Genomic DNA, 24,830 nt, shown 5'->3' with positions numbered 1-24,830 from the left:
GAGGGGGAGGTGTGGGCGCAGATTTTGCAATTCCTGCGGTGGTAAGGAAAGGTGCCGGGAGGGGAGGGTGGGTTGTTGGGGGGCATGGACCTGATGCCAAGGTAGCTGCGGAGGAAATGGTTTTCAAGGAAAGTGGATAGGGGTGGGTCCGGAAATATATCTCTGGTGGTGGGGTAGTTGTGGGAGTCGATGAGTTGTAGAAAATGTCAGTGTTGAGTCGGTCACCATTGATAGAGATGGGAAGTTCTAGGAAGGGGAGGGAGGTGTCTGAGATGGTCCAGGTGAATTTAAGGTCGAGGTGGAATGTGTTGGTGAAGTTGATGAACTGTTCAACCTCCTCGTGGGAGCACAAGGTGGTGCCAATGCAGTCATCAATAAAATGGAGGAAAAGGTGGGGAGTGGTGCCAGTGTAACTGCAAAAGATAGACTGTTCCACGTAACTGACAAAGAACTAAGCACAGCTGGTGCCCATGGCTGCCCCTTTTGTCTGGAGGAACTGTTGAGAGAGAGGACCAGTTCAGCTAAGCGAATTAGAGTGTCAGTGTAAGGGTACGGGTGGGGACATCAGGAGAGGAAGAAACGGAAGGCTTGGAGGTCCTAGTCATGGCGGACGTAGGTGTATCGGGACTGGATGTCCATGGTGAAGATCAGGTATTGGGGTCTAGGGAAACGAAGGTCTTGGAGGAGGTGAAGGGCGTGGCTGGTGTCCCGAAGATATGTGGAGAGCTCCCGAACCAGGAGGGATAGGACAGTATTGAGGTATGTGGAGATAAGTTCGGTGGGGCAGGAGCCGGCCGGGACGATGGGTCGGCCGGGGTAGTCAGGCTTGTGGTAGGAGGTAAAACTGGGTAGTGCAGGGTTCCCAAATTATGATGTTGAAAGCTGTGGGTGGGAGATCCCCTGAGGTGATGAGGTCAGGTACGGTCTGGGAGATAATGGTTTGATGATGGGAGGTGAGGTCATGGTCGAGGAGGCAGTAGGAGAGGGTGTCTTCAAGTTGGCGCCTGACTTCAGCAGTGTAGAGGTTGCCAAGTGCACCAAACTACCACTGCGCCCCCCCCACCCCCTTTGTCCGCTGGTTTGATGGTGAGGTGGGGTTTGAGCAGAGGGAGTGAAGGGCTGCATGTTGAGGGCGAGAGGTTGGAGTGGGTGAGGGATGGACAGGTTGAGACGGTCAATGTCCCAGCAGCAGCTGGAAATAAAGAGAATGATGGTGGGTAACAGACTGGCATGGGGTGTCCAGGTGAATTGGGTGTGTTGGAGGCAGGCGAAGGGGTCCTCTGAAGGTGGACGGGAGTCATGATCGAAAAAATAAGCCCAGAGGTGGAGGCGGCGGAAGAAGTGTTCAACATCACCACGTGTGTGGAATTTGTTGATCCGGGAGCGGAGGGGGATAAAGGTAAAGACTTTGCTGAGGACTGATCATTCGTCCTCAGTGAGGGGGAGGTCTGGGGGGGGGGGGAATGGTGAAAACTCGGCAGGATTGGGAGCTAGGACCTGGAGTAGGTGTGGAGCTGGGAGTGGCGGCGGAGCCTGTAACTGGAGCGGGTGTGGTGGTGGAGGGACCGAGGGTGACGTCATTTATGGAAGTGATGCTCACCCCTGGCATCGGCGGCGATGGGGGGGGGGTGACTATGGGGTCCACATAAAATCCACTGATGTCACTTTTCTTCCCATCAATGGACCTCTTCAAATACAGAAGTACAATGTTCTTGATAATGATAGATTACAGCTCCACATAGATAGAAATCAAACTACTGGAGGTTCACACTTTTAAAATGGTCATTATATTTCTGAAGGAGATCTTTGCAACACATACAGTCCCAGATGCTGTAATTTCAGACAATAGACTACAGTTTGCCAAGGATGGCACAGATGCTCAGTGGTTAGCACTGCTGCCTCATTGTGCCAGGGACCCAGGTTCAATTTCACCCTTGAGTAACTCTCTGTGTGGAACACACAGAAAAGTACAGCATAGTACAGGCCCTTCAGCCCTCGTTATTCTACTAGCCTTTTATCCTCCTCTAAGATCAAACTAATCTACATACCCTTCATTTTATTATCATCCATGTGCCGATCCAAGAGACACTGAAATGACCCTAATGTATCTGACTCCACCACCACTGCTCGCAGTGCAGTCCACACACCCACCAGTCTCTATGTAAAGAACCTACCTCTGACATGTCCCCTAAACCTTCCTCAGTTTGCTCATTCTCCCTGTGTCTGAGTGGGTTTCCTCTAAGTGCTCCGGTTTCCACCACAGTCCAAAAATGTGCAGGTTCAGTGGACTGGCCATTCTAAATTGGCCATATTGTCCAGGGATGTGCAGGCTACAGGGAGAAGTGGGGAGAAGGTCTGGGTGGGGTGCTGTTTGGACAGTCAGTGTGGACTTGGTGGGCTTGATGGGATTCTATTATTTTATGAATTAGTTCTTTGAATAAAAAGTCACAATATTCATGCTGAAGGCATACCACATTTTTCTCAAGCCAACAGGGAAGGTGAAAAAAGCAAGTGTGAAAGTATTGTTGAAGAAAGAGGATGTTTTTCAACTTTCACTTTTGCACAACTTCACTTGAAAATGGTTTAACTTCCTGGAAACCTTTCATGTGAAGAAGACTAAACTCAACTCCCTGCTCTCCCAGGTACACTCATATGTGCATACAAAATGATGATTTGAGAAAAGTGAGGGAGAAAGAGGTTTTTACATTTTTCAACCAGATGTGGAACTATTAAAATCATCACAAAGCACACAACTTACGACACCTCCAAAAGGGGAACCAGTTTGGATTTAAGACAAGTTCATTCCAGGAAATCAAATAGCACATCGATTTACCTCATTTAACTGAAAATGATATCATGCAATGGTACAGGTTTGCATGAGTTTCTGCACAGAAGTAACCTTCTACTCAGTGGAAGGCAGTCATCGACATAGGCAAAAAGACCAGAAATGCTACATTCAACCATAGATCCAGATGATAGTCAAGCTGCTGAACCAGAGTCATCTGTCAATTCTCCTCTGTCCTGCAGAGTTCAAAACACTAGATGGAGTACTCGAATTTCCAATCTCCTCCAAAGGAGCTGAGGACATTGTTGAGTAGATGAGTGAAACCATCATTGTGTTTGCCCCTGCAAAATGTAAACCAAAGTCAGAGCTTTGCAAGGTGTAATTCAGTGGACAGAATCAGAGACTTGGTGGGATAAGTAATATAAGAAATGATATGCTAATTAGGCACAACATGCATCACAGAAGTGATGCAATGCTCCATGATCTTACTGTCTCTCTGGAGGTAAGACAAAGAGAGAGTAGCATGTTTTCTAAACAATCTAATGCTGTCTTTCCCTCAGAATGTTTTGTAAATAGTGTTTAGCAGCATCACGTGACCATTAATGTTACATGGTCAATGTATCACCTGAAGCTGAAAGTGAGCTTGGTAACTTGCAGTCATACCACTCTTGAAAACCTTTTATTTGAGGGGAAAATAATTGGCAAATGAAGTACAACTCAGATCAATATGAAGTCATACATTTTGGGAGGTCACTTATTACTTCAAGATACAAATCGAGGTGGGGTAGAGCAGCAAAGAGATTTTGGTGTAAAAATACTTATTTCTCCTTCAGAGTTATGAACCGTGATGGTGTAGGCTCCAATATTAATTCCATTTCACACTGACCAAAGGGTAAAAGGAAAGGTTGAAGATAAAAGTGAAAAGGATAATACCAGAAATGCATACTAGAAAGGACTGACAGACTGTGTCTCTTTTCTTTTAAAAGGAAGGCTGAGGGGTGATCTCGTGAAAGTCTTTAAAATTATGAAATGTTTTGACAGAATGTATACAGGGAGAATGTTTCTTCCTCTGGGAAAGAGCATATCGAGAGAGCATCAATACAACTTATTTACCAAGAAATTTAATAGAGAATTCAGGAGAAACTTATTTACCCAAAGAATGTAGAATATAGTTTTGGTGGTGGGGGGGAAAGTTAAACAAACATTTAAGAGAGGAGATAATTGAGATTCACCATGATAAATTTCCATGTTGAGAAATGGTATGAGGATGGAGTACAGCATAAACGTCAGCATGGACTGGTTGAGTTGTGTGATTTATTTCCATGTTACATATCCTACGTAATCCTGTTATCTATCTCTCCCTCTTCTAAAAGGTGCAACTCATGTGGGAATATTTCCCAGCCAATAACAATTTCCAGTCACTGCAGTCCACAATTTTACCATTTGAAGTTAAATAATAGCAGCAAGTGAATAGCGTGAACTCATATCCATCATGGTTCAGACCTTGCATAATTACACAATAGTCCGCTCATTAAATATGCAAGTGAATCACAAGGGGAGAGAGATGGAAGTTATCACTGAGATCTTCAGCGTTCCAAGCCTCTGGCGCAATATTTAAAGACCAGCTGAGCACAACCTCAGACTCTGAAAGCCAGGAGCTGCCCATCACTCTGTGGTATTTTATAATTATAATGATGTCAGCAACGTGGACCTCATGGAATATAAGTTCCCTGACTGGGACTGTTAATCGGTCCAATCAGGGAATCTTGGCTGACAGATAAAAAGAGGAGTGTCAGAGATCCTGGCACTCTGAGAGCTGGCTGTAGGATAGCTGGATCAATGTCAAGGGCTTTCCACGTTTAACTAAACAGTGACTTGGTGATGGGTGAAGCAGCCTCCTGGCTGCTAAAACAAGGGATGCTGGATACATTGACCAAGTAAAACTCTGAAATCACAAAACCCACACACCAGACACAGTGCGAACACAGCAGGCAGGTGCTAATTTAAAAGGCAACAATTATCCTGGACAGATATATCCTCCACAATTTATCCTCTAAACAAAGGTGGGTTCAGACAGAAAGGCACCTGGTCCTGCTACACAATGAAACAAACAGTAACAAGTTACCTAAATGACTGACTATGTTTCAAACTATTCAGTGTGTCTTCCTGAATGGCAAGAATGATAGAAAATTCCAGAAAACCATCCAAAAGGGTTCACTTGCAAACTAAGCTTTCTCCTGAATTTTCTGGAGGCATTCCTAGGAGACCAGCATGGCAAGAGAGCAGAAATCAGGTGACTGTCCAGAGAGAGAGAGAGAGAGAGAGAGAGAAAGAGGAAGCAGCTTCATAGACCCAGACCCAGAGCCAGAGCTATAGATAGAGAGAGAGCGACTGTAAATCTACCAGAGACTCAGGAACTATTGTAACCCTAAGGGGCCAAATAGGATTAAAGGTATCACATTTAGTATTAAAGGTTATTGTAGCTTGTTTCCAAACAAAGTTGGAACTGTTTTGCATTGGTACCAACTTGTGTTCATAGTGATTTAACTGCTTCAATATTGTGGGACACCTGAGCAAATTCATTCATCACTGGTTGGAGTTGTCTCACTGCTTTAAGGAGGAACAAGACTATATTTGGCATGGGTTTCGATAAGAAGTGACTGTCAGGTCCTCGGAAGTCGAAGCCACCAGCCTGGCACCCTTAAAATTCTGCCTTAGCCATAATTAAGAGAGTAAATATCTTACATGAAAGCCAGAATCCAAGCGAGTAACTGAGGATACAGGCAGCCAACCAGAAACTGGACCAGCCACAGTATTCCATAGCCAGAGTGAGCGAAACCCATGCTGGGATATAGAAGGACTCTGGGGAAGTCTGGCGAGAGGAGGACAGGTGTCTGTTTCTTCTGCAGAAACCCGAGAGACAGTGCGGACTCCTTGAAAGAACCAAGAGAGCTTTTATTTTAACCCCTTGTTGTCTTTGCCTCAAAGTGTTTGATGGGGTCAGTGTGAAGGGAGCTTTATTTTATTTATTTTCAGTTCCAATGAGTAGAAGAAATTTTCCTCAGAATTTTAAACCCTTGTTGTCCCTGTTCTGGGATTGTTCGACTGGGAAAGAGCTGAGGAGATTTGGTTTTTAGTTTACTTTGAGCTCGAATGAATAGAAAAAGGTTTCCTCTTTATTTTGCCCCCTTGTTGTACCTGTTATGACATGGGGCAAACCCTCCTGCTTAATTCAAAACTAGCAACACATTTATCCCGTGTAGTAATCTGTAAAGGTTCGAGTGGCCAAGAACTATTTAAAGGAAAAATTAACAACTTTATTTCTTAAAGTATAACAGAGAATAATTAACTAATAACTTTGTACTATTCCTTCCTCTAACCTATCTTTTACCTTCCCTTCTATAATACTAATCCGATAAAACTCCCAAATAAGATTTACAAAACAACACTTCTTTTCTCAAAACCAGGCAGCTTTTGGTTCTTCTATTTGGATCTTCCTATGTCTTCTTTTCTTCTTCTTAGGGATTCTCCTTCATAGGTTACTGATCAAAAAAGGTACTTTTAAGAGAGATATTTTTCAGGCAGTCTTTTACCTGCTGGGGCTTGGCAGTTCTCCTCCCAACTGTTCAATTTTCCCCCGATCTTATACCCCAGAGCATCGGATTATGTCATTGGCTTTTAAGATTGTCAATATACTCAATTCAAACTTGATTGGAAATTGGTACTTTTTTGGGGAATAATTTAAACTGATTGGCCTAATTTAAATCAGTTTTTTGTCATTTCCAAACAACCAGCATTTCAAATAGCTGGAGCACATGTTACATTGTGTCTTACTGAGAACACTTGGTGCTGTCACTGCTAGCTTTTAACTCCCTTGAAGGTATAGTACACCCACATCTTCATAAACCTTTTCTGCTTAAGAAAGAAAGAAACCATCATAATGAAAAGATGGCTTCATTTTTTCTCTACTTTTAAAACACATTATCCGAACCTACAGACAACTTTAATAAAAGTTTACCTTAACTTCTTCCCATATACCTGTATGTATACAACATTATATAAAGACTAATCTCATCGAAACTCTATCAGTTATATTTGCAATGACGCATCTGTGATGACATTCTTCCGACCTGCAACATGTATGATTTTTAAATTAAAAGTATGTAACATAAAACTCCAACAAAATCGTCTCATATTCTTATTTTTAAAACGTTCTAAGAATGTAAGTGGATTGTGGTTAGTGTATGTCTCAGAAAAATTGTTCATGACATACACATTAAAATGTTGTAAGGCCAGTACCAAACTCAATAGTTCCTTTTGATTGTGGAGTATTTCCTCTGGTGGATGTTGATCTTCTTTGAAAAGAACCAATAGGCAGTTCAATCACATCCTCATCTTCCTGGAGGAATACAGCTCCAACTCCAATGTCACTAGCATCGATGGCGACTTTAAAAGGTTTTGAAAAGTTTGGTGTAGCTAGAACTGGCTTGGTGGTTAATATCGCTTTCAAATGGTCGAACGCCTCATGACATTGTTCTGTCCATGAAAACTTTATGTTCTTCTTCAGCAAATCATTTAAGGGTGCCACTACACTGCTGAAGTTTGTAATAAACATCCGATATAATCCGCTGAGTCCAAAGGATTGAAGCACCACTTTCTTCGAGGTTGGTCGCGAAAATTCCTCGATGGCCTTCGTCTTTGCATTCTGGTGCTCAACCTTCCATGACCAATGTTATGTCCCAAGAACATCACCTCTGCTTTCTTGAATTCCGTTTAATCACCAGTTTTGCTTCTCCATCACTGTTCAAAGAGCTCTGCCAACTGTACCAAGTGATCTTTCCTGGACTTACTAAGGATCACGACATCGTCCAAATAGACTACACAGTTTGTTAACCCAGCCACAACTCTGTTCATGAGTCTCTGGAATGTGGTGGGCGCATTCTTCATTCCAAAGGGCATCACATCAAACTGATATAGCCCATTTGGAGTTACAAACGCTGAAATTTCTTTCACTGTCTTTGATAAAGGCACCTGCCAGTAACCATGCATTAAGTTCAACTTGGTAACGTAACTGGCTTGCCCAACTTTCTCGATACAGTCCTCCAATCTCGGAATTGGATGAGTCCGATTTTGTAATGGCATTGACCTTCTAATAATACACGCAGAATCGTTGAGTCCCATCCGGTTTGGGAACTAAGAATATTGGCGAACTCCACTCACTCTGGCTTGATTCAATGATATCCTTGTCAAGCATGGCCTCCATCTCCTTCTGGATCTGTCTGGCTTTGAAAGGATTAAGCCAATAGGGGTATTGTTTTATCGGAGCAGTATTCCCTATGTCTACTTCATGTGCAATAGCATTAGTATTCTCCATATGATTCTTACGTGTCCATAAAACTGCAATAACAAACCTTTCAACAGCGTTATATGCTCCCGAGACAGATAATTACAAACCTTTCCCACTCCTCAAGGACTTCATTTTTTAAAATCTATTTTGAGGTACCTCAAAATCCACATCGTCTGGATTTGATTCCTCACTCTGCAGGGCAGTAACACACCTGTTTCTCCAGTTCGTTTTCTCTAGATTAAAACAGTTTCAACACATTCACATGACATATGAGATAACTTTTTTTGAATCTGACATCTTTACTAAATAGTTCACCTGAATCAACTTTTTCTCAATTTGATAGGACCACTAAACCTGGCTTCGAAGGGACCTCCTATCACTGGTAACAGCACTAACACGTCACCCCCTCGGGAAAATGTCCGAGTCTCAGAGCTATTATCTGCCATCTGCTTCATTCTATACTGTGCCCTCTTTAGTTGCTGTTTAGCTAACTCACCTACTCAATTTAATCTCTCCCTCACTGCCGATACATAATCTAAGTGTGAGATCTCAGACTTCGGTCTTGTAAATTTTTCTCTAATTAATTTCAAAGGGCCTCTCACTTCATGCCCAAATCTAACTCAAAGGGAGTAAACTGAGTACATTCATTTGGGGTATCTCTAATGGCAAAAAGTACAAGTGAGGTTCTTTATCCCAATCATTTGAGTAATCCTGACAGTATGCTCTCAATATGGTCTTCAAGGTCTGAAGCCACCTTTCTAAAGCTTCCTGGGATTCAGGATGATATGCACTGCATTTAAAGTGCTGTATACCTAAGCTATCCATAATCTCCTTAAACAGCCTAGCAGTAAAATTTGACCCTTGGTCCGACTGAATCTCTCTGGGTAGCCCATACCATGTGAAGAAAACTTCCAGCTCCTCTACCCTTTTCACCTTGATACTCCATGATGGAATTGCCTCCAGAAGTCTGGGAGATACTTATAGTTAACAAGTACTGGTTCCCACTTTTAGTTCTTGGGAGGGGACCTACACCATCAATTATAACCCGTCTGAAAGGTTCTTCAAATGTGGGAATTGGCAACAAAAGTGCTGGTTTTATTACTGCCTGTGGCTTACTTACCATTTGGCATGTATAACACGTAAAGCAAAAGTTAACCACACCCTTGTGCATTCCAGGCCAATAAAAGTGTTTTTTAACCTTAGCCTGAGTCTTTCGTACCCCTAGATGACCTCCTACTGGTAGTTCATGTGCGACCCATAACACCCCCTCTCTGTATGCTACCAGCAACACAATCTGGTGCACTTTGGCCCATTTCTCCTGTGCACTCACCTGCCATGGGCTCCATTTCCCCCTTAGGATTCTATCTTTCAGATAATAACTCTCTTGAATATTGATATTGTCTGCCTCCTTTTCGGAGTATATATCCACATGTATATCTTTCATTGTCTTGTCTTGCTGTTGCAAGTCTCTTAGCCTTTCAGGACTAAACACTTCTGTCTGACTCTCTGCATGTTCAGATTTTACTTGCACCATTCCATCAAACAGGTATTCACTAACTAAACCTCAGCTCCTTCATCTTTCTCTTTACTTTTCGCTTCATGCTGTGACTTATGATAGTGGGATCTGGTTATCACACAGTCTAGGAAAATACCAGGATATTTCTTGGTCTTCCTTGGACTTCCCCACAACACGGGGTGTCACTCCCACCTTGGATCCTGCCAAATCATTCCCAAAAACAAACTGTATTCCTGGACCTGACACTCTGTCAATCACTCCCACTGTAACTTCCCCAGTCTTGAATTGGCACCCAATCTGATCTTACATAGGGGAACACTAAATTTCTGTCCATCTATCCCACAAATTATCACACTCTCAGGTAACAGATCCGAAAGAGTGCTCATCCCTTACTATCAGCAACTGGTTAGATCCTGTATCTCTCAAAATTATAACTTCTTCTTCTTCTCCCCCTACTCTTTCTGAGTAAACTTCACCCAAAGAGGTGAATTATTTGTTGAGATCAGACCCAGCCTCTGCGTAGGCTGTGCACCCTCCTGCAGCTTCTCGGTTCTTCTTGGGGTCTCCTTTACTACCTTCACTAATGCCAGTGGCTTAGCATCTTTTACTACATCTTTTCCCACAGTGCCTTTCTTTAATGACTAGCATTGTGTCTTTATGTGTCCCACTTTACCACAGTAGAAACACCTAAGGCCTTCCACATTCTTTCCACCATCTCGGGCTTCTTTTTTATTCTGTGGTAAATTCTTACCAGTGCTCTCTACTTTTGATTTTGTAATGTAGAATCTCCCCTTCTCCCAACTTCTATCCCTCACAGGATGAATTTCTGGCCAGAAGCTTGTCTTATGCACCAACATGCACTCATCTGCTAATTCTGCTGTCCTTCTCACTTCCTGAACTTTCTGTTCCTCCATGTGGATTCATACCATCTCTGGAAGTGGGCTTTTAAATTCCTCCAGCAGAATAATCTCTCTTAGAGCCTCAGATGTCCTTTCTATTATCAAAGTACACACCTACCAATCAAAATGACTATGTTTAATTTTTTTCAAACTCAACATAAGTCTGAACTGGTCCCTTCTTTGTGTTTCTGAACCGCTGTTTATATGCTTCTGGTACCAATTTATAAGTACTTAAATTTGCCTGTTTAACCTCTTCATAATCTCTTGACCCCTCATCTGACAGTGCAGCAAATACCTCACTAGTTCTGCCTACCAGTTTAGTCTGAACTAGCATTATCCATAAATCCTCGGACCATTCCATGTGCCTGGCCAACTTTTCAAATGAAATAAAGAAGGCTTCAACATTTTTCTCATCAAAATGTGGCAGAGTTTTGACATATTTATATATATAACTACCTTCTCTTTTAATCTCCATCCTGTTAACTTGACTTTTCTGACTAAGTCACAACTTCAAGTTCAAATTCTCTCTCTTTTTGTCTCTCCCTTTCTTCTCTGTCTCTTTGCTCAGCTAAAAACCTTTTTCTCTCTCTCTTTTTCCTTTTTCTTTCTCTTTCCCTTTCTCCCCCCTCTCTTTGGTTATCTTCTAACACCATTTTCCTCAAATGGAATTTAAGTTCCTCCACCTCTACTGCACTTGTCTGTTTCTTGGACACAACTAAGTTTTTGAGTTACCCCTTTATAATTTTAACTTTACTTCTGTCCTTTGTTAAACCCAAATTATTTGCTAATTCTAAAAGTATGGCCTTTTTCTTTCCTTTTAAATGTTCTTGGCAAATTCAAGATTCATCTTCAAATCCCAGAACCTCTTTCGCAATTTTAAGAGCCATTTCTCTCACTTTTAATTTAATGAACCACAAGTCATCGAAGTTAAACAAATTGTCTCACCTACATTTTATTTAAATATCTAGGACAGTAACCTGCAAGTGTTTAAATCTGCTGGGAGTTTTCATACCCCCAAATCAATTCAAATCTGTCTAAACCAGTTCAAATCATGGACGTGAGCCCCCAAACTGTTAGGACATGGGGCAAACTGGCCTGCTTAATTTAAAACCAGCAACACAGAAAAGATTTAAGCCATGCAGTAATCTGTAATAATTCGAGTGGCCAAGAACTATTTAAAGGAAAAATTAACAACTTTATTTCTTAAAGTATAACAGAGAATAATTAACTAACAACTATTTACAAGTCCTTCCTCAAACCGATCTTTTGCCTTCCCTTCTATACCACTAGTCTGATAAAACTCCCAAATAAGATTTACAAAACAACACTTATCTCAAAACCAGGCAGCTTTTGGTTCTTCTATTTGGATTTTCCTGTGTCTTCTTTTCTTCTTTTTAGGGATTCCCCTTCATAGGTTACTGATTGAAAAAGGTACTTTTAAGAGAGATATTTTTCAGGCAGTCTTTTACTCACTGGGGCTTGGCAGTTCTCCTCCCAACTGTTCAATTTTTCCCTGCTCTTATACCCCAGAGCATTGGATTGTGTCATTGGCTTTTAAGATTGTCAATATATTCAATTCAAACTTGATTGGAAATTGGTTTTTTGGGGGGAATAATTTAAACCGATTAGCCTAATTTGAATCTGTTTTTTTGTTGTTTCCAGGGAACCAGCTACCCCAGTAACTGGAGCACATGTTACATTGTGTCTTACTGAGAACACTTGGTGCTGTCACTGCTAGCTTTTAACTCTCTTAAAAGGTATAGTACACCCTCATCTTCCTAACATCCCAGCCCCAAAAGTGTTTGGTGGAGACAAAGCTGAAGCAAAGTCATTCTTTGTTTTCAGAGTCGAATGAATTTTATCTTGAGTTCAAGAGTTGAGGGCCGTTTGAGTTCCAAAGAATCGAGGAAACTACTTTTCTGTTTAAAAGGAGTAGAGATATTGATAACTGTTGACATCCCTATATTTTCTATTAGCCCAATCGAAACAACAGCCAGGCATTTTAAAGAGTACCTGAAACAAGGATCCAGAGATTAGGTCAGGGACCCAGGTATAGACATAATACACAAGTGTGTGAAATTCTGCAGTCAACCGGGGTTAAAGACCTATCTCTGTATAGTGTTAGAAAGGGACACAGTGCTCCAGTCCTACACATCTAAAATTTCAAAAGAAAAAAACCACTCAAGGCCTTAACAATAATATGCTTGCCAGCAAAATGGGACAAGTATCCCCTTGTCCAATATGGGAGGACACTCTCAGACAATACATTTTTAAAGAGTGTCCCAAATGGACAGAATTCTGTAGCAGCCCAAACTGGCCCTCAATCAGCTTTAAATGCACACAAGGACTCTATCCCCCACAGCTCTCTGTGGCAAGACTTCCAAAGACTCTCAAGCCTCTAAGAGAAGAAATTCCTCCTCATCTAAGTCTACATTCGATCCATCCAACGTTAATCCATGTCTTTTTTGCTGTCTGTTTTGTCTGTGTTTCTGTAAGGGGTAGTTCATAAGGGTTTTAGAGTTTTAACTCATATAGTTTAAGACCAACATTTCATAACTGTTTAGCTGTAGCTCGTCTATCTACTGATAATGGACAGTAGTTTTGTTAAATACAAAAGCCTGGACTGTGCATTCTGTCAACTTGAATCGAAAAAGCAGGTAAATTGGGGAATATTTGCATATTTCTTAACAACTTTTGAGATAACCACAAGCAGAGCGGGGCTTGATTTCCATCATGCTATTCCAGTAAGGAGTGACAAGAGTCAACAAATCATAGAATATTACAGCATGGAAAGAGGCCCTTCAGCCCACTCTGTCCAATCTATTCATCAAGCACCTATCTACTCTCACCCCAGCACAAGGCCCATAGCCTTGTATGTTATGGTTCTTCAAGTGCTCTTCTAAATAGTTCTTAAATGTTGTACTCGTTCCCACCTCTACCACCCTTTTAGGCAATGAATCTCAGATACCTACTACCCTCTTCTTAAAAAGATTTTCCTCTTAAATCCCCACTAAACCTCTTATCCTTACCTTGAATCTGGTAACCTGACCCCTCAACTAAGGGAAGAAGTGTATTCCTTTCTACCCTGTGGCCCTCACAATTTGTCGCTCTCCGACCCATTCAGCTTTCTCTGCTCCAAGGAAAACACCCCAGCTGATTTAGTCATCCTTCATAGCCAAAGTGCTTCAATTCAAACAATATCCTGGTGAATCTCCCCTGCATCCTCCCTAGTGCAATACATCCTTCCCATTGTGTGGCAATCAGACCTGCACACAGTACTCCAACTATGACCTAGCAAACAGCATAGCCAGCTCCATCATAACTTCCTAATTTAAACTCAGCATCAGGCAAGTGTGCCAGAGACACCTGGTAAGTTGGAATGAAAAATGTGAATGTCTGTCCATGTTCACACTCCTTTCTTATTCACTCAGTTGGCTGTCTCCATAGAAAATATGACAGCCACTTGGGAGATCCAGATCCAGCAGAATGCTCAATGGCTGCTAGATATGTGCTCCGATCTGCACCCATGGTGTTCGCAATGGCAAGTTGACCGGGGAGAGGGGATGGAACATTTATCTCATTCCCAGTGCTCCTTCCTCTCAAGGAGACAGGGTAGTGCCAACAGCCAGTCACATGGGAGAAGGGGCAACACAAAGACACCCCAGAAGCCTCTTCTCAGGATGCTACAGAGGTGAGCGCATGCCTGCAGCAGTTCAAATTGAGAAGAGTGAGCCTTCATCTAGCCAGGAAACTCTCAGCAGGGCAGGACACACTAACAGGGGATAACCAGGTAAACCGCTAAGCAGGTTCGCCTCCCCCCACATGCAGAAGTTCGACATCCACCAAGATGTGCTGGGAGGGAGAGAAAGAAGAAAACACGCAGAGAAGAAATAGATGGCACCAGTGCTATATCTTTGTAAAAACCAACATATTTGTAAACATACATTCACTTGCAATTTTATTATGGCTGTTGTATTATTGTTGCTGTAAGAGCAGGGAAAGCGAGTCCCACATGATGGATGGTATGCATAGATCCCAAGGCTGGAAGGCATTGGTCAAGCATCGGCCATGTTTCATCAGCAATCACATCAGTGAATGCAGTTGGTGGATCCCACGTCCGCGAGGGAATCCTTGGATCTTAACTTTAGGGGCTGCAGGCAAGGCTTTGTATTTACATGTGGACAGTATGGAGGCTAAAGGTCATATGAAGGGAAGGTGTCAGGACCTGGGCTGCACACCTCATTTGACTCTTGTGTCCAGTTTATTAATAATAGGATGATTCCATGCAGATCAATGGGGAAAGATTGTGCCGCTGTATAAGGTTATCAGGGAAGTGCTACGTCATTCAAAGCTATGACACATTTAATGACTTGCCATGCCTAGTGCCATGGTTGGAATTGAAAATGCTGCCTTTTGTAGGTTAATCACTGTCATAGAGGAAGTAATGCATACAGAGGCATCAAAGGAATATAGATGAAGAAAGGGTAAAAAGGAACTTTATCAGAAACTTGATGGCTTTCATGAGGGAGTGGGCTAATAATCAATCATATGGATTATGGATAGATTTAAAGTCAAGTAATGTTAGCACTAGATGATGTAAGAGCAGTGTCACACTGTTGCTGTTTCCTAAAAGTTGATATAGGACAGGTATTTACATTGAAATTAACACTGGTCCAACTGAAGTTTTAATATGGACCTTAAAAATGCTAACCTACCGTTTTCTGGAATAAAACTGTGAAGAGCAGCAAACAAAGCAGTTCAGCTACACAATCCAGGAGGCTGCTTGCCTGATGGAGCAACATAGATGCACAAGAATTCCAACAAAGTCTCAACCCAGCTATTCATCCTGGAAATGGGTGGCAATAGATTGTCTCTGGTTTCTTGGGCTCTCTGAAACATTACTGTATGTTCCACTTATGGATGGCCCTCCTGGTCAGTCTCCAGACCACCAGCCTCAACTTACCCCCAGACAATTGTTGCCATTCTCCTTTTCCTCAGCATCCAGGATATCTCCCCTGTTTGACAGCTCCAAATTGTGAAGGCCGCAGCAAGCCAAAATAATGCAAGACACTGTCTGGTCTTTTCTGCAATGCCCTTCCTAAGCAGTGCAGGCATTGTGGCCTTATCCTCAGGAGGTTTATAGTCTGTTCCACAGTGGTCCTGATGGAAATATGGGCAACATTGTACCTTTGCTGTGCATCTGTATGTGGGTTATTTCCAGGTCTCAAGAACCAGACCAAGTACCCCTTATCTCTCAGCAGTCAAGCCTATATGGGACAATGACATTGAAAAGAGACAGCTCCCAGATGTCTGGGACATTGACTGTCACAAATTAGTTAACCATTAAGGGAGTACAAACTTTTCCTAGGGTTTAGGGTGAGAGGGGAAAGATATAAAAGAGACCTAAGGGGCAACTTTTTCATCCAGAGGGTGGTGCATGTATGGAATGAGCTGCCAGAGGTTGTGGTGGAGGCTGGTACAATTGCAACATTTAAGAGGCATTTGGATGGGTACATGAATAGGAAGGGTTTGGAGGAATCTGGGCCGGGTGCTGGCAGGTGGGACTAGATTGGGTTGGGATATCTGGTCGGCGTGGACAGGTTGGACCGAAGGATCTGTTTCCATGCTGTACATCTCTATGACTCTATCTACAACTAATGCTGCTGGTTGGTGGTCGGGCGCAAGCAAAGCAAAGTAGGGACAATACATACCATCCTGCACCTAGCAGAAGACTGCTTTGCCTGAGAATCCTCATGGCCTTACTGTTTAACTCTCACTGCCAAGCAGGAGGAGGAGATGAAGAGGTGATCTTTGTCAAAAATTAGATCAGTACTTTACTGGATACACTTATGAATGGTGCTTTGGGAATTGCTCGAGAAGATGAATTCCAGGATAGAGGATCTTCAGGTGAGGCAGATGGGGAAGGGGCAGCACGGTGGTTAGCACTGCTGCCTCACAGCATCAGGGACCCGGATTCGATTCCAGCCTCAGGTGACTGTCTATGTGGAGTTTGCACATTCTCCCCGTGTCTGCATGGGCTTCCTCCGGGTGCTCCGGTTTCCTCCCACATGTGCACTTCAGTTGAATTGGCCATGCTAAATTGCCCGCAGTGTTAGGTGCATTAGTCAGGGATAAATATAGGGGAATGGGTCTGGGTGGGTTACTCTTTGGAGGGTCGGTGTGGACCTGTTGGGCCAAAGGGCCTGTTTCCATATTGTAGGGAATCTAATCCAAGTGGAAGAGGAGGAGGTGTCACAATATTGACCAGGGAATCAATTACAGCAGTAAGGAGGGCTGACACCTTAGATGGTGCCTCAAATGAAGCCAAATGGATAGAACTTAAAAGCCAAAAGGGGCAATCACATAGCTGGGTGCATGTTATTGGCCGTCAACAGTCAAGAGAAATAGAAGAGCAGATATGGAGGCAAATTTCAGAGAAGTACCAAAGAAATAGGGTAGTCATAGCAGGAGCTGTCAACCTCCCCATCATGAGCTGTAGTAGTCATAGTGTGAAAGGTGAGAAGCCTTAAACTACATCCAGGAGACCATTTAAGCCAGTATATAGAAGGTCCTACAAGACAGAGGGCTTTCCTGTATTAATGTTAGCTAATGAAACTGGGCAGGTGGTTGAGTAATCAGTGGGGGAACATTTTTCAGACAGTGATCTGAACTTTGTTAGATTCAGGTTTGTCATACTGAAGGACACAAACAGGCCTGAAATCAGAGTCCTAAACTAGGGAAGGCTGATTTTAATATAGATCAGGTGCGATTTGGCCACTGTGGGCTGGGAGCAGATATTTTGAGGTAAATTGGCGTCAGAGCAGTAGGATGTATACAAGGAGGAAATAGGGAGAGTACAGGGCGAACATGTTACAATAAAGAAAAAGGGTGGGACCAACAATTCCAGCAAACTCTGAATATCAAGGGATACACAGAATTGAATAAAGAGAAAAAGGGAGGACTATAGTCAATAGCAAGGGGTAAAACAGCAAAAGCCGTCAAGGATTACAGAATGCGCAAGGGGAAACTTGAAATTAGGAGAGCAAGGGGATATAAAAGAATGCAGGTAATTGAAAGTAAAATAGAGGAAAATCCAAAATTATTTTACATGTATATTAAAATGTAAAATAATAATTAAGGAAAGAATAGGCTCTTGTTTTCTTTGTTTATACAGAAGTGCTCATACACACAAGTGAACAGTCTTTTTCTCTCCATCAACAAACTGTCATTGCCATTCTGCCAGTTGGAGCTAGCTGCAGTGAAAACGATAAACATAGCGTCACCCCACCCCTCTGTGTCTCCTTGGTGAATGTTGTTCTGCTAATTCTCCCTCAGGAGGCTGCATGGCAGCCACAGCAGGTTGCTGTTGCTACTGAGCTTACTGAGGCTCTTGTCTCTGGTGTTTCCTCCTTCTGTTCTTTCTCAGCAGCAGCAATACCACAAGAAAGGTTGGGCTAATATCTACAATTTCTGCCCAGTTGTTAGAGATTCTGAGGGAAGTTCAGAGAAATCATACAATGAGACTTCACATCCTTAACAATCAAGCTGAACATTGTGCCCTGACACAGGATCACATGGAGTTAGCCCAAGTCACGCCTTAACAAGGAGATTTGAGGTATGTGACCTTACCAAACACACGAAGGACAACCAAAGTGTCCCATGTTCCACTGGAATTAGGCTCCCGCCAATAAACCCCACTAAAGTGCACCCCTTAACCTCTCTTCCATATCACTGCCTGTGTCCTTGCAGAGTTACATTTCTTTGTGAGGATTTGGCAGCTGGTATGTGTTTTCTTCCAGGACATGTTATACTTTGTATTGGACAATTGGGAACGCTAACTGCTGTTTAAAAGTTCCTTGTGACAGTAAGTCCTACTGAGTTTGAATCACAAAGTGACAATCAAAGGCCACAATTTAGTGCTCATTATTGCTTCAGGGCATAATTTATGTGGATTCTTTGACTCGACCTGACTTCAAGATGATGTAATTGCTTCAGCAGTTGAGGTAATGATTCATGCAATTGCCCCTTGCAGTGTCTCAAGGTAATGTTCCAAATTCTACCATGGAGAAAAACATAATTATTTTTCCTCCTACTTAGGATGCAACCCAGCCAGCATCTGAACCTATTGCGCAGTTGATTTTCAGATCAAAATGGTGAAGTTCCAACTTTGTGTTTGCACAAATAGTTTGCAGGGTTTCCCTGTGACTCAAGAATTATTCCCATTCTTCATGTTCCATTTTGATCACTGTAGCCTTGACAAATCTTTACCCTCCCCCTTTTCAGTTGAACCTCTTTGCATGATAATCAATGTACCCGTATGACACCCTGAGCTCATGACTCTCTTGCTGACCCGACACCCTCTCGATGTAGAGCCAACTATAAAGGTCTCCTGCTTGAACCATCCTTTCAAAACCGCCCAGTCCCCTCTAACTTATTAACAGCTCCCACTGCAATGTCCGATTATTTCCAATAATTGTCATCATTCCCTGAATGACTCAGTACAATGAGGTCTGTTCCCAGACCGGAGTTCCTGGATTTCCACACAATGCATTGGACTGACCCCTCTTAAGCTTTGAGCAACCCAACTCCCATGACTGTCCATGGCTCACCCAAGACTGGCTTTAGAGGAAAACTGTAACTGACCACAGCTCAGCACCCCTCTCCGCTCTCCCCCCAACCCAGATTGACCTCTTCACATCACTATAACTGACCTACATGTAATCCTCTGATTGCTTCCACTTGTCCTCAAAGACTGACTATTTCCCATTCTCAGCACTGCTGGAGCACGGATCCCAGACATTTGTCAGCCCTGGATCAGATTCAGGCTAGCCCTGGACTGACTGAAGTCCCTATTGTCCACTAACCACTCCTCCCATTTGACTTTCACACCGCCATTTTCTTCAAGCAGTGTACTCTCCACATAAGCTGCTGGCACGTGCTGCAGCCATGACATTGACCTGGTACAGAACTAAACAGTGAAATGTTCCTCATCACCAACTGAAACATTTACTACTTGCTGCTCCCCAGGGCCACTTGTTGCCTGCTTCTCCTTCTGCACCAGCAAGCAAGACAAACCAGATAAAACTGCCTCTAGATTAGAATTAGAGGCTTTATGCACAAAAAACAAAAACAAACTAAGATGCAGTCGATAACTGGCTCCATGTCAGCATTATAAATCAAGCAGAGATACACCCAATGCCTGACTGTCCTTCATTAAAAACAATCTGCTTATGGGCATGCAGATCCTGACTCTCCCTCAGCTCCACAGTACATGCATGAAATCTTTAAAGCATGCCTGATTAAGCCCAAGAATAAGCATAATGATGTTGTGATGCCAGTGCTTTGCTGATGCTGAGTTAAGTGGTTGAAGGGTCTACAAGTAACGTGCACAGTGAACATGGAGGCACCCTCTGCAGATGGAGCAGTGAAGCAAGATGACTGGCACAGCCATCCCACCATTTGTGACACAAGTCCACAGGTACCGGCTTTGTTCTACCTCTTGGGGTTTTGAGCCGTCTAATTTCTTGATTGTGGAGAGGACAATTGAAAGCAAGTTGTTGATATTATGAGCTGAGCAGTTAATGAGCTGCAGCTGCATGCAAATAGGATTCTCGACAGCCAACAGCAGAGTTTTAAACTGGCTATCTAAAACTTGAGGAATTAACTGCAAAATGTTTTGATACTAATGGAAAGAATCTAATTTTTTTGAATCTCACCCAATTAAGCCATTTCACATGGTAGTATTCTTATACCTTGGAGAGGAGAAAATTTTACTGGCACAGCATCCAGCTGAACTCAGAGCTAGATTTCAACCCAATATCCAATCCAGTTCTGAAGGAGAGTCACACTGTACTCAAACATGGATTTTGTTTCTCTCTCCACAGATCATTCGAGAATCATAGAACCCCTACAGTATGGAGGCAGGCCCTCCCAGACCGACCACACAACCGCCCCTCCCCCCACCATCCCCCAATGCCTGTAACCCTGCTTTTCCAATGGCTAACCCACCTAATCCACACAACCCTGGACACAATTAAGCATGATCAATCCATCTAAACTGCGCATCCTTGGACTGTGGGATGAAACCAGAGCACATGGAGGAAACCCATGCAGACACAGGGAGAATGTATAAACTCCACACAAGCACGTGCCCAAAAGTGGAATTGAACTCAGGCCACTGATACTGTGAGGCAGCAGTGCTAATCACTGAGCGACCATGCTGCCTCTAAGACAAAGCCTGAGCTTCTCCAGCATTGTCTGTGTTTGATCAAATCCAGTACCAGGATCATTTATAATTTGCTTGGCTCTGCCCGATCTCACTGCCACTGAATTTTAATTCATGATCTTAGTTCAGACAGGGCATCCAACAATTTTCTTGCCCAGCTAGTGACATTCAATCTTCATTAAATCCAATTTCTCTATGTCATAGCCTCCACATGAACCCATTTTACATCTTGTTTACATTTACACTAATTTAACCTAGCTTTTCTTCCTCCATCACATTTGCACTTAAAATCCTTCCATATATCCAAATATTCCTTCAAAGTCACACCCCACATTGTACCTGTGTCATGCAACTACTACTGTCTCTGTGGTTTTCTCTGGTCTCAATTACATTTCCACTCTCGCCATTTCATTATTGGTGACAGTGCCTTCAGTCAGATGCATTATTCTCTGCAACTGTTCCCTTTACCTCTTTTACAGCTGTAATCCACTTTCAATCTTTTAAAGCCAACTTAAGGTTCATCATCTTCACCAAGTCTTTGATCATCCATCTTAACTTCCCAATAAAAAATATCACCATCTATTCCTTTCTTCTACTAGGAAGCACAGCCTGCTTTGTATAAGTGCAACTAATTTATCCTTTGATGGTGTAACTCATTCAAAAAGTTTTCACAAACAATTTTTAAAAAAATGTTTGACACCAAGGCAATGTGGCAAAAGTGATATTGTGCAAGAGATCAACAAGTAAAAAAAGATTGGGAGAAAGCAAATCTTAGCAGGACTTGTACACTTTATGGTAAGATCCTCGGGAGTGTTTTTGAACAAAAAGACCTTGGAGTGCAGGATCATATTTCCTTGAAAGTAGAGTCGCAGGTCGATAGGATAGTGAAGAAGGCATTTGTTATGCTTTCCTTTATTGGTCAGTGTAGAGTACAGGAGTTGGGAGGTCATGTTGCGGTTGTACAGGACATTGGTTAGGCCACTTTTGGAATATTGCGTGTAATTCTGGTCTCCTTCCTATCAGAAGAATGTTGTGAAACTTGAAAGGGTTCAGAAAAGATTTACAAGGATGTTGCCTGGGTTGGAGAATTTGAGCTATAAGGAGAGGTTAAATAGGCTGGGGCTGTTTTCCCTGGAACGTTAGAAGCTGAGGGGTGACCTTATAGAGGTTTATAAAATCATGAAGGGCATGGATAAGGTAAATAGACATGTTCTTTCCCCTGGAGTGAGGGAGTCCAGAACTAGAAGGCATAGGTTTATTGTGAGAGGGGAAAGATATAAAAAAGACCTAAGGGGTAACTTTTTAATGCAGAGGGTGGTGTGTGTGTGGAATAGGCTGCCAGAAGAAGTGGTGGAGGCTAGTACAATTGCATGGGATATCTGGTCGGTATGGACAAGTTGGACCAAAGGGTCTGTTTCTGTGCTGTACATCTCTTTCACTCTCTAAGTGAAAGTAACTCTGGAAGTGATGGAAGTCACCTTTTAAATTGATTGGGCCGAAGGATCTGTTTCCACACTGTAGGGAATCTAATCTAATCTAACCTAGTGCCTTACATCGTCTGATGAGTGACCAGTCCACAGGAGAAAGGAAGGAAGATAGAAGTGAAGGAAAAGCATGAAATTGCCACACAAACCCAATCACAATTTCACAGTGCACAAAGTTCGCCATATCAGTTCTTTTGAGTAGAATATGGTTTCACTAGTCAGAATCTGGACTGATGTTACTCTTTCCATCTCTCCATTCTTGCCGATAAATATTGAAGATTTGTAGGGACCCCAATCAGCTACTGGATTCTGGATTAGTAGTGCTGGAAAAGCAGTTCAGGCAACGTCCGAGGAGCAGGAAAATTGACGTTTCGGGCAAAAGCCCTTCATCAGGAATACAGGCAGAGTGCGTGAAGGGTGGAGAGATAAATGAGAGGAGGGTGGGAGAGGGGAGAAAGTAGCATAGAGTACAATAGGTGAGTGGGGGTGGGGATGGAGGTGATAGGTCAGGGAGGAGGGTGGTGGAAGTTAGCAAAGAGTACAATGGGTGGATGGGGTGGGATGAAGATGATAGGTCAGAGAGGAGGGTGGAGTGGATAGGTGGAAAAGAAGATAGGCAGGTAGAACAAGTCATGGGGACAGTGCTGAGCTGGAAGTTTGGAACTGGGGTGAGGTGGGAGAAGGGGAAATGAGGAAACTGTTGAAGTCCACATTGATGCCCTGGGGTTGAAGTGTTCCGAGGTGGAAGAGGAGGCATTCTTCCTCCAGGCATCGGGTGGTGAGGGAGCGGCAGTGAAGGAAGCCCAGGACCTCCATGTCCTTGGCAGAGTGGGAGGGGGAGTTGAAATGTTGGGCCACAGGGCGGTGTGGTTGATTGGTGCGGGTGTCCCAGAGATGTTCCCTAAAGCGCTCTGCTAGGAGGCATCCAGTCTCCCCAATGTAGAGGAGACCACATTGGAAGCAACGGATACAATAAATGATATTAGTGAATGTGCAGGTAAAACTTTGATGGATGTGGAAGGCTCCTTTAGGGCCTTAGATGGAGGTGAGGGAGGAGGTGAGGGACGCAGGTTTTGCAATTCCTGCGGTGGCCGGGGAAGGTGCCAGGACAGGGGGGTGGGTTGTAGGGGGGCGTGGACCTGACCAGGTAGTCACGGAGGGAACGGTCTTTACTGAAGGCGGAAAGGGGTGGGGAGGGAAATATATCCCTGGTGGTGGAATCTGTTTGGAGGTGGCGGAAATGTCGGCAGATGATTTGGTTTATGCGAAGGTTGGTAGGGTGGAAGGTGAGCACCAGGAGGGTTCTGTCCTTGTTACGGTTGGAGGGGTGGGGTCTGAGGGCGGAGGTGCGGGATGTGGATGAGATGCGTTGGAGGGCATCTTTAACCACATTGGAAGGGAAATTGCGGTTTCTCAAGAAGAAGGCCATCTGGTGTGTTCTGAGGTGGAACTGGTCCTCATGGGAGCAGATATGGCAGAGGCGGAGGAATTGGGAATACGGGATGGCATTTTTGCAGGAGGTAGGGTGGGAAGTGGTGTAATCCAGGTAGCTGTGGGAGTTGGTGGGTTTGTAAAAAATGTTGGTGTCAAGTCAGTCGTCATTAATGGAGATGGAGAGGTCCAGCAAGGGGACGGAGGTGTCAGAGATGGTTCAGGTAAATTTATGGTCAGGGTGGAATGTGTTGGTGAAGTTGATGAATTGCTCAACCTCCTCGCGGAAGCACGAGGTGGCGCCAATGCAGTCATTAATGTAGCGGAGGAAGAGGTGGGGAGTGATGCCGGTGTAATTACAGAAGATGGACTGTTCTACGTAGCCAACAAAGAGACAGGCATAGCTGGGGCCCATATGGGTGCCCATGGCTATCACTTTGTTCTGGAGGAAGTGGGAGGATTCGAAGGAGAAATTGTTGAGGGTGAGGACCAGTTCGGCCAAACGAATGAGAATGTCGGTGGAAGGGTACTGTTGGGGACGTCGGGTGAGGAAGAAACGGAAGTCTTGGAGGAGGTGGAGCGCGTGGGTGATGTCTCGAATGTATGTGGGGAGTTCCTGGACGAGGGGGACAGGACAGTGTCGACGTAGGTAGAAATGAGTTCAGTGGGGCAGGAGCAGGCTGAGACAATGGGTCGGCCAGGGTGGTCAGGCTTGTGGATCTTGGGAAGGAGGTCGAACCGGGCAGTGCGGGGTTCCCGGACTATGAGGTTGGAAGCTGTGGGTGGGAGATCTCCCCCAGCACCACTAATCCAGAATCTGGTTTCCAGCATCTGCAGTCATTGTCTTTTCCCCAATCAGCTAACCTGGGTTGGAAAATGTAGTTGTCGATTTTATCACAATTTCTCCTCCAACATCGGAGGTGCAAATAATACAATCTTCTGCCAGTAGTGTAAAGGCCTCATTGTGTGGCTGAGACACAATAAGGATGTCCAAACTCTGTCACAACAATAGACCCTAAACTTAGAAACCACGGAGGTACTGCTTTCCCAGTGATCCTGCTAAATTTGACAGTCAGACAAACTCGTAAACACTTTGCATGTGTCATCTGGATGCAGAGGGCCAGATTGAATGGATAGATTGGT

General features: G+C 43.6%; 1 protein-coding gene across 6 annotated transcripts in view; it reads right to left on the bottom strand.

The window, feature by feature from the left end:
- The window catches only part of LOC122563719 (zinc finger MYM-type protein 4), a 208,474-nt gene that overhangs the window by 163,791 nt on the left and 19,853 nt on the right, over positions 1–24,830 (bottom strand). The window lies entirely within an intron of this gene.

This window comes from Chiloscyllium plagiosum, unplaced genomic scaffold, assembly GCF_037043375.1.
Source record: "Chiloscyllium plagiosum isolate Xiang-an unplaced genomic scaffold, Cpla_swu_hap1 HiC_scaffold_30, whole genome shotgun sequence".
In the NCBI taxonomy this organism is placed as follows: Eukaryota; Metazoa; Chordata; class Chondrichthyes; order Orectolobiformes; family Hemiscylliidae; genus Chiloscyllium; species Chiloscyllium plagiosum.
This window is presented reverse-complemented; position numbering and strand designations above follow the sequence as displayed.